We start from the raw sequence: 10,216 nt of genomic DNA, 5'->3' as shown, positions 1-10,216 counted from the left end.
TCAGTGCAAATATGTTGTGTGCTCTGCTGATACACAGTATATCATACCAGCTGGACTTCATACCACCGGATACACTCCTCATGAGGAAACTGAGGCCCGGCCCTGAAAAAAATAAAACAATTTTGCGAGTTGACAACTAAGTGACAAGACTGATTCCTAACCCCCCTTGAGTGTGATTAGCTCCAAGAATCTCAGACTAGCGTTGGGGACTGAAACTCGGCCACAGCCCTTGGAGTGCCTCTTTCCTGTGGTGAACCTTTATACCTCTCTCTTATAGGGCCCTGGTGCTCCTAGCCACGATTTTATACTAACAGAAGCTTTTGCTATCAAGTTTTCACTCTTTCATCCTTCCATATTGAGGTGACCTGAAGCCTCTCTAAACTCGTGTTTCACCTTTCCAGAATCTGGACTCAACGTAGAACCTTCATAGAGCCTAGTGTGGTGGAACAAGCCTTCAATCCCAACACTCAGGAATAGTGGCTAGAGGATCGCCACAAGTTCAAGGACAGCCTGGCCAACACAGGGCAAGTCAGGCCAGCTAGGGCTACAGATCCTGTCTCAAAAAAAAAAAAAAAAAAATTGGGGGCTAGAGAGATACCTTAGTGGTTAAAGGCACTTGCTTTTAAAGCCTGCCATCCTGGGTTAAATTCACCAGCATCCATGTAAAGCCAGATGCAAAAAGTGGTGCGTGCATCTGGGTTTTGCCTGGGTGCGTGTATGCACATGCGTGTGCGCACACACACAAATAAAGGTGTCTTTTTTTTCCCCCCCCTGAGGTAGGGTCTCTTTCTAGCCCAGAATGACCTGGAACCCACTCTGTAGTCCCAGGCTGGCCTCAAACTCACAGCAATCCTCTACCTCTGCTTCCAAGTGCTAGGAATAAAGGTGTACGCCACTATAGCTGAATGTTGCAGTCAGGTTTGCATTGCTGGCAGAAATCACCCAACCAAGAGCAGCTTGTAGGAAAAAAGAAAGGCTTATGTTGGCTTACAGACTTGAGGGGAAGCTCCATGATGGCAGGGGAAATCAATGGCATGAGCAGAGGGTAGACAACAGCAACAGGAGAGTGTGCCCAACGCTGGCATGGAGAAACTGGCTAGAATGCCCATAAACCTGCCCCAACAATACACTGCCTCCAAGAGGCATTAACTCCCAAATCTCCATCAGTTGGGAACCTAGCATTCACAACACCTAAGTTTATGGTGAACCTGAATCAAACCACCACACCAGCTAATGAGTTTCTTAAAAATAATTTATTTATATTTTCAAGCAGAGATAGGGAGAGGGAGAGAGAGAGAGATACAAAGAATGTACACTCCAGGGCTTCCGGCAACTGCAAATGAACTCCAGGTGCATGTGCCACTGTGCACCTGGGTTTACGTGGGTACTGGGGAATCAAACTCGGGTCATTAGGCTTTGTGGGCCAGTGCCTTAGCCACTGAGCCATCTCTCCAGCCCTAATAAAAGTTCATTTGCTGTAGCTGGAGGCACCGACATGCTTATTCTCTCTCTTTCTTCTCTCTCTGCTTGCAAGTAAGGTTTTTTAAACTTATTTATTTATTTGAAACTAACAGACAGAGAAAGAGAGAGATAGAGTGAGAGAATGGGTGCACCAGGGCCTCCAGCCACTGCAAACGAACTCCAGATACATGCGCCACTTTGTGCATGTGGTTTACATGGGTACTGGGGAATTGAGCCTCGAACTGGGGTCTTTAGGCTTCACAGGCAAGCACTTAACTGCTAAGCCATCCCTCCAGCCTAAGACTACATAGTGAATTTCAGGTCAGACTGGGCTATAGCGAGAACCCTACCTTGAAAAACTAAAATAATAAATAATAATAATAATAATAAAAAGCAAAGCCAAATAGCTGAGCACACAGGAGGCTGAGGTAAGATTACTGTGAGTGTGAGCCAGCCTGGACTAGAGTAAGCGGAGGTAGGCGGGGGACAAACAAACAAAAACCACCTCCACAGAAAAACTAAATTTTTCTTCTGGCAGCTTCCATCTCTAGATATATAGATATAGATGTAGATGTATATATAGATATAGATATATATTGGTTTTGTCTAAGTTTCACTCTAGCTGAGGCTGAACGGGAATTCACTCTGTAGCTCAGAGTGGCCTTGAACTGTGTCTGTGATCCTCCTACCTCTGCCTTCCAAGTGCTGGGATTAAAGGTGTGCACCACCACGCCCGGCTCTAGGTTTTATTTTAGAACCAGGACTTCCGGTTAAGATGGTGGCGTAGGTACCATGCCAAAGCAGCCTGGGGGGATAAAAGACCAAAAAACCTCAGCAAAATACACACTTTTACTAAAAAGTGAGGTGTATAGGAAACTGAAGTGGCAGTGGAGAAGTAGGAGAGATTCAGAGCATCCAGAGCCCGCACAGGCCGGCAAAAGCGGCCCCGGCAGCTCCGCCAACCGCCGCGGTAGCGGGGCGCACCAGAAAGCCGCCAAACTCGACTCCAGCCGCAGAAAAGCCAGGTGCGGGATTTTCCCCTCACACCGCGCTCTCCGCAACTCGGGAACCGTGAGCAGCGAGCAGCGGAGGAGCAGACCGCGAGGTAGAAGCACACGTGGAACAGCGATACAACCAGAGCAGCTGCGTCTCCCTCCTCTCCCCCACGGCCTGAGCCCAGCTCCAGCGAACACAGCAGCGTCCCGGGACCGGCCACGCCAATTTGAGCCGACAGCGGGACCCAAGCAGGAGCAAAGTTAGACAGCAAAATCGGCAGCTCCGGAACTGGTATCAGCGGCCCCAGCAGCAGCAGACCCAGGAGCAGCAGCAGCGGGAGACCCAGCAGCAGCAGCAGTTCCAGCAGTGGGTGTGCTGATCTGCAGGGCCACAGTTGCCAGGCTTGGTTTGCCCTGTAGGAAAAGCCAGTGCCCAGCTCCAGAAATTAGAACAGCAGCCCGATGACCCAGGCAGCAACTTGACTGAGACCAAAATCATCCAAGGTAACTGGGATTGCACCAGGGAAGGGTCTCACTTGGTCACAAGCTGACTGGGATCCCTCAACAGACCAGAAATCTTAACTTCTATGTTGATAGAAGATCTGGTTGTTATAACTACTCTGGTATACATACTTGGGGCTGTTTTTGACTGAATGGGTACAGTGTTTAGTTAACTTTTAGAATCTACCTGTGTTTTATTCCACTCAGCCTACTTGAATACTCCCATAGCAGGGAAACTCAGCCCCTAGGAGCACCTTTGTAGATACTCTGAGAGTCTTAAGAGCCACATCTAACACCTTAAGCTCCTACCCTGAAAATATATAACATCAAATCAATTGATACAGCTAAGAATACCCAGCTAGCTAGAAAATCCAAGCATTAACTTAATCCAAGATGTAAAAATATATATATTATAACACAAGAAACACTAAAAAGCAAGACGATATAAGTCCACCTAAAAATATTAATGCATCAGAAATGACCTCCAGTGAGAACGAGTTGGAGGAAATGCCTGAAAAAGATTTCAAAAGAATGATTGTAAATATGTTCAAAGAAGTCAGAGAACAAATCAAAGGAGTCAAAGAGGAACTTAAAGAGGAAATCAAAGAAGATGCAGGACACCAATTTCATGAAATAAAGAAGGCAATACAAGACATAAATCAGGAAATATAAATAATAAAGAAAAACCAGTCAGAATTACTAGCAATGAAGAACACAGTTAATGAAATAAAAAATTCTGTAGAAAATCTCACCAGTAGAATGGATGAAGGAGAGGACAGAATATCTAAACTAGAAGACCAGGTGGCAGATCTAATACAGGCCAACAAAGAGAAAGACAAACTTATAGAAAAGTATGAGTGGGAATTTCAAGATATTCAGGACACTATGAAAAGATTAAATATTAGAATTCAAGGCATAGTAGAAGGATTCCACTCCAAAGGGATAGTAGGTGTCTTCAACAAAATCATAGAAGAAAATTTCCCCCAAATTGGGAAAGAGGTGCCAATACAGATACAGGAAGCCTTTAGAACCCCAGCCAGACAAAACCTGGAAAGAACCTCTCCTAGCCATATTATAATCAAACTTCCAAACACACACACCAAAGAAAAAATATTGAAAGCAGTTAGAGAGAAAAATCAAGTTACCTACAAAAGCAAGCCCATCAGGATTACACAAACTTTTAAAGCCAGAAGGGCTTAGGGTGATATATTCCAAGTTCTGAAAGATAACAACTGTCAACCAAGGTTACTTTATCCTGCAAAGTTATCCATTCAAATAGATGGAGAAATAAGGACATTCCATGACAAAAGCAGGTTAAAGGAGTATTTGAAGACAAAACCAGCTCTACAGAAAATACTTGATAGAATCCTCCATGCTGAAGAAAAGGAAAAGCACACATATAAGGAACCTAGAAAAATCAAGCAATACTCAAATACTAGTCAACAGAAGAGAGCACAGGTAGAACCAGAACCACACACACACACAAAAAAAATGGCAAACATAAATACACACCTTTCAATAATATCTCTTAATATCAACGGCCTCAATGCCCCAATGAAAAGACATAGATTCGCAGACTGGGTTAAAAAGCAGGATCCTACAATTTGTTGTCTCCAAGAAACTCACCTTTCTACAAAGGATAGACATTACCTTAGGGTGAAAGGTTGGAAGACGGTGTTTCAAGCAAATGGGCCTAGAAAACAAGCAGGGGTTGCTATCCTAATATCGGACAGGGTAGACTTTACTCCAACATTAGTCAAGAAAGATAAGGATGGTCACTTTATATTGATTAAGGGCACACTCCAACAGGAGGACATTACAATCCTAAACATATATGCACCTAACATCGGGGCTCCCAAATTCATCAAACAAACACTATTAGAACTAAGGTCACAGATGACACCAAACACAGTGGTGGTGGGTGACTTTAACACCCCACTCTCATCAATTGACAGGTCATCCCAGGAAAAAATAAACAGAGAGGCATCTGGACTAAATGAGGTCATAGAAGGAATGGACTTAACAGATATATACAGGACATTTCATCCAAAGGCTGCAGAATATACATTCTTTTCAGCAGCACATGGAACATTCTCTAAAATAGACCATATATTAGGACACAAAGCAAATATTTTAGAACCAGACAGCCAGACCTTTGTAAGAATGAGGTTCCTGGTTTCAAAGCCCCAACCTCGGGGCCTGGGTCCTTTGGCTTTGTAGACAAGTACCTTAACTGCTAAGCCATCTGTTGCAGTCCGGTTCGCATTGCTGGTAGAAATCACCCAACCAAGAGCAGCTTCTGGGAAAAAGAGATTTATTTTGGCTTACGGGCTCGAGGGGAAGCTCCACGATGGCAGGGGAAAACAATGGCATGAGCAGAGGGTGGACATCACCCCCTGGTCAACAGAAGGTGGACCAAAGCAACAGGAGGGTGTGCCAAACACTGGCAAGGGGAAACTGGCTTTAATACCCATAAGCCCGCCCCCAACAATACACTCCCTCCAGGAGGCATTAATTCCCAAATATCCATCAGCTGGGAACCTAGCATTCAGAACACCTAAGTTTATGGGGGACACCTGAATCAAACCACCACACCATCTCTCCAGCCCTACTTCATTTTTTTAAAATGCCATCCTGCCTCAGTACCACACTTTGAAGTTTGTCTTCCTCACTGCTCTGAAATGCCTCCTTTGTTACTAAGTACATATTCATGGCTCTGCATCTGGCTTCTGCTTTCTCTACACCTTTGTATCTCTAGCTGTATTGTTGGATTTTTGTTTTGCTTTTTTCAAGGTAGAGTCTCTCTTTAGCCCAGGCTGACCTGGAATTCACTATGTAGTCTCAGGGTGGTCTCGAACTCACAGCCATCCTCCTATCTCTGTTTCCCAAGTGCTGGGATTAAAGGTGTGTGCCCCCATGCCAGGCTTTGTAACTATAATTTAACAGGAGTGTCATAAGATACCTTTATAATAAGTAAACCCTCTGTTTTTCCTTTATTCAGGCATGTCTTGTTTATTCTCTGTATTTTGTTTTCATTAAATTTAAAATTTGGGGGCTGGAGAAATGGCTCAGTGGTTAAGGTACTTGTCTGCAAAGCCTGACCTGGGTTCAATTTCCTAGAACCCATGTAAAACCAGATGTACAAAGTGGTGAATGTATCTGGAGTTGGTTTGCAACTGCTGGAAGCCCTGGTGCACACATTCTCTTTGGCTATCTTCTCTCTATTCCTGCCTGCTTGCCAACAAATACATAAAAATATTCTTTTTTAATTTAAATTTGTACTGGGTGTGGTGGCTCATGCCTTTAATCCCAGCACTTGGGAGGTAGAGATAGGAGGATCACTGTGAGCTCAAGGCCACACTTATATTACATAGAGAACTCCAGGTCAGCCTGGGCTACAGTGAGACCTTACCTCAAAAAAAACAAGAAAGGAATTACCATGATTTATTGTTTATAATTATAGAAGTTGTCAATAAAAGTTTTAAAAGCAGGTCAGGCATGGTGGCACATGCCTTTAATCCTAGCACTCGGGAGGCAGAGGTAGGAGGATCACCATGAGTTCGAGGCCACCCTGAGGCTCCATAGTGAATTCCAGGTCAGCATGGGCTAGAGTAAGACCCTACCTCGAAAAACTAAAAAAAAAAAAAAAAAAAAAAAAAAATTAAAAGCAACAACAACAAAAAAAAATTAAGTTTAGGGCTGGAAGGATGGCTTAGCACTCGAGGTGTTTGCCTGCAAGGCCAAAGGACCCAAGTTCAATTCCCTAGGACCCACATTAGCCAGATGCACAAGGGGGTACACATGTCTGGAGTTCATTTGCAGTGACTGGAGGCCCTGGGGCACCCATTCTCTCTCTCTCTCTCTCCCTCTCTCCCTCTTTCCTGTCAAATAAATAAATAAATTGAATAATTTTGAAAAGTAAGTTTGGTTCCTCAATTTCTAAAAAACATAATTTTGTTTGGAACTGCACTGATTATAGGTCAGTGTGAGAACTGACATCTTTCCAACATTATACCTTCAATATACAGACACAGCTGTCTCTACTTATTTGGATATTCCTTTGTGTTCTTTGAAATAATTGCTCATTAAACATCTAGTCACTGTTAACTCAGAATTTGTGAGAATAAAGACCACCAACCATAAGTTATGGCCAAATTGAAGTAAGCTTTTAATTGTGGCGGCTGTCTCCCTAAATGCGGGGTGTAGAGAGCAGCCCCAAGTCAGCTTCTCAGGATCCTTTCATAGGGCAAAACCATAGAAATCACAGGCTAGGCGGTTTTCAGAGACAAGCAAGCATGGGGACAAAAGCAGACGAGCCATTATAGTTAAACTACTTGACTTGAAGAGGACCCTCTGGGTTCCTAGTAATCTGTGAGCTGCTCAGCTGAGGACACTGTGCTCTGGACTCTGGTGCGATGAATCTACACTCTTTGGCTGGTGGATATGGATCCAATTTCCAGAGGGAAATGTGGGTCCCCTTGTGTTACAAATTTTAAGGGAGCACCATTGATGGTGAGAAAATCTGGTTTACCTCTATAAATCTGAGCAAAGAGATACCTTTGAACAACCAGTACCACCCACATCAGCTAGTGCAAACAGCTAGAACTCTGAATTGTTTTACATGTCAGGATGGGGGTCTGAGATCTGTCCTTAGTAACATTCCTCCTTTAATAAGACATCAAGGGTAGATTGGATTAATACAAATCAATAACTTTCAGTGAACATAACCAGTGAGGACAATTTTTGGAATTTTTATTTACAGGCAGCAGTGTCTGACTAACCAGGGACAGGCAGAGGCCTGAGTTAATGTTAGAGTTTAGTACTGTAAGCTAGCATCAGGCAGGGGAGCCTGTTAGTCTGAATCTTTGTTTATATTGTACTATTTTGTAGTTATATTTTCTTACTGGGTGATTAAGACCACGTAGGCTGTATATTTTGGAGGTCAATAATGGCGCTGAAGGAGAGACTTTTAGGGACCTGTGAGGAGTTCTGTGACTTTCAGCACTGTCATCTGCTAGGATAAGTCAAGGCCATGATGACCAAATGGCCCTTCCTCTTTGGGGAAGTCTGGAGGACTGACTTTCCTCTGATATGACTCTCCTGTTGCAGATACACTGACTTGAAATTTACCCCTGGGCCTCCATATCCTCTCTGATCAAGAAGACAGGTGACTTACCAGAGGCTAGAAGTTAGCAAGTGTCCCATCATCTCCTGTGACCTTCTGACCTGAGAGTAGGAATCAAAATATTGGTTATCCTTTTAACTCCAATGTTTTTTAATTGACTTTGGCTTATATATGTGGCTATTATTGTTATTTTATTTTTTGGTTTTTTGAGGTAGGGTCTCACTCTGGCCCAGGCTGACTGGATTTAACCATGTATTCTCAGGGTGGCCTCGAACTCACAGTGATCCTCTTACCTCTGCCTCTGGAGCACTGGGATTAATGGCATGCACCACCACACCTGGCTTATATATGAGTATTAATCACTCAGAGACACTGTACTTACCTGATAAGCAAAACAGATTTAGTTAAAAAGGTGAAGAATATATCTGGTTAGCAAAGCAGATCTGGACAGAGAATGACACAACAGTTTTAAAACATTTTGATTAGTATTTAAGTTTAGCTGTCAGGTGACAGTGTAAGCTACATCTGAACACAGAAAATAGATATACATTTTATCTTTTAAATACCTGTCAGTTATAAGTATAGGCATAACATTTTAGTAGCCCAGAAAACAAAATTTTATCAATTACTTTTATTAATAACTTTAAGTTGATTAATCTAGATATTATACATCAGAAAAATATAAAACCATATAAAAACTTGGCATTTATATTTGAAAACAGCTTTGAGTAGTCTGTATACCTATGCAGGTTCCAATTACTCTTCAAACTGGAAGCAGAATAGCAGTTTAAGATGATGATGATGATGATGATGATTTTTTAGGTATAGAAATATTTATTGGGCTGGAGAAATGGCTTAGCGGTTAAGCGCTTGCCTGTGAAGCCTAAGAACCCCGGTTCGAGGCTCGGTTCCCCAGGTCCCACGTTAGCCAGATGCACAAGGGGGCGCACGCGTCTGGAGTTCGTTCGCAGAGGCTGGAAGCCCTGGCACGCCCATTCTCTCTCTCTCCCTCTATCTGTCTTTCTCTCTGTGTCTGTTGCTCTCAAATAAATAAATAAAAAATGAAAAAAATATATTAAGAAAAAAGAAATATTTATTAACAGAATAGGCCTACAGGCTCATTTCTTCTTGGACACACCCGCAGTGTGGCGCCGGTGGCCAGTGGTCTTGGTGTGCTAGCTTTGGACACGAAGGCCCCAGAAGTGGCGCAGCCCTCAGTGGACTTGGATCTTCTTCAGCTGCTCCAGAGCTTCCCAGAGCTTGTTGTCCAGACCATTGGCCAGAACCTGGCTGTCCATCCCTCACATCCTTCCGTCTATTTAAGAACCAGTCTTGTATTGGTGTGGATTCTGCATAATGGTGATCACACATTCCACCTCTTCTTTGGTGAGTTCTCCAGCCCTCTTGGTGAGGTCAATGTCTGCTTTCCTCAACACCACATGAGCATACCTTTTCCCACGCCCTTAATAGCAGTGATGGCAAAGGCTATTTTCTGCCACCCATCGATGTTTGTGTTGAGTACTTGCAGAATGTGCTGGAACGCCTCAGGGGTCACTAGAGACATAGTGGTGGCACCAGTGGTGGTGTGTGGACCTCCGGGGGAAGAGCTATTTTTAGTTTATTTTTATTTTTATTTTTCAAGGTAGGGTCTCATTCTAGCTCAGGCTGACCTGGAATTCAATATGTAGTGTCCAGGTGGCCTCAAACTGATGGCAATCCTCCTACCTCTGCCTCCCGAGTGCTGAGATTAAAGGTGTGCGCCATGATGCCTGGCATACAAGCACCTTTAACTGTTGAGCCAGAAAGAAATATTTTTAATTTCCTCCAAGCCAATTTTATAGAACTGTAGTAAATCCAAACACACACAAAATTTCATGACACAGCCAGATGTGGTGGTGCACACCTTTAATCCCAGAATTTGGGAGGCAGAGGTAGGAAGATTGCCTTGAGTTCAAGGCCATCCTGAAAAATTCCAGGTCAGCTTGACCTAGAGTGAAACCCTACCTCAAAAAACAAACAAAAAATTCATGACACAATCTATAACTATTTAAATTTTAACCAGCTCTAAACCGGGCGTGGTGAGCATGCCTTTAATCCCAGCACTCAGGAGGCAGAGGTAGGAGGAGTGCTGAGA

The 10,216-nt window shown here is 43.5% G+C and overlaps 1 pseudogene; it reads right to left on the bottom strand.

Moving 5' to 3' along the window:
* Positions 1–9,200: 9,200 nt before the first annotated feature.
* On the bottom strand, positions 9,201–9,646 carry LOC123461711 (annotated as a pseudogene).
* Positions 9,647–10,216: the final 570 nt, after the last annotated feature.

This window comes from Jaculus jaculus, chromosome 6 (genome assembly GCF_020740685.1).
Source record: "Jaculus jaculus isolate mJacJac1 chromosome 6, mJacJac1.mat.Y.cur, whole genome shotgun sequence".
NCBI lineage: Eukaryota > Metazoa > Chordata > Mammalia > Rodentia > Dipodidae > Jaculus > Jaculus jaculus.
The sequence above is the reverse complement of the archived record's forward strand: the minus strand, read 5'-3'. Positions and strand labels throughout refer to the sequence as shown.